Source organism: Penaeus monodon, chromosome 32 (assembly GCF_015228065.2).
Source record: "Penaeus monodon isolate SGIC_2016 chromosome 32, NSTDA_Pmon_1, whole genome shotgun sequence".
NCBI classification, from domain to species: Eukaryota; Metazoa; Arthropoda; class Malacostraca; order Decapoda; family Penaeidae; genus Penaeus; species Penaeus monodon.
This window is the reverse complement of record NC_051417.1, coordinates 18,572,927-18,573,172: the sequence shown is the minus strand read 5'-3', so window position 1 is coordinate 18,573,172 and position 246 is coordinate 18,572,927.

Genomic DNA, 246 nt, shown 5'->3' with positions numbered 1-246 from the left:
TGAATAAAATGAATTATTAACATAAATTACTGTATGATACAATATACGATTTCGTTAAAAAGAAAGGACCCATGAGAAAGTGCCGGTGGATGAGATAATTTTGACTAGACGCAGGAGCAATTGCAGACTATGATGATATTCAATCTGTACCAAGTAATGACTATTTTCACAATTAATTGGTACGAATTAAAAAACAAGAAAATTGTTGAAGTCCGACTAGGACATTAAATACAATAAAAAAATATT